The sequence below is a fragment of the Eimeria mitis genome, genomic scaffold (genome assembly GCF_000499745.2).
Source record: "Eimeria mitis Houghton genomic scaffold, Emh_scaff3003, whole genome shotgun sequence".
In the NCBI taxonomy this organism is placed as follows: Eukaryota; Apicomplexa; class Conoidasida; order Eucoccidiorida; family Eimeriidae; genus Eimeria; species Eimeria mitis.
Window position 1 is genome coordinate 718 of NW_013571347.1, and position 420 is coordinate 1,137.

Here is a 420-nt window from a genome sequence, read left to right on the forward strand (position 1 = left end):
TATTACTATTAAAATTATTACTATTAATAATAATTATTATTAATATTAATAAAGGGTATTAATAAATGAAAGGCGTTTGTCAGACGGGCAGTCAACGGGAAACCCAAACAAACAAACAAACAGAACTCCCAAAGGAGGAGACTACGATAAGAAAGCTCATATGAACTGTAGTCTGTTTATTGCAAAACGTATACCCAGCAACTCATCTGCTGCTGCTGCTGCTGCTGCTGCTGCTGCTGCTGTCGTTGTTGCTGCTTGTGACGTTGCATTGCCTGCTGCCATTACTTCCTTTATTGCTGCTTTTTGATGCTGCTGGAGCAATTAAAATTTTAGCTTACCGCGTAACAACGTGGCCGGTGAGCTGTCTCTTGAGGTTTTTGGTGTGAGAGACGCTGACTATGTCGTCGTGCTGCTGCGTGA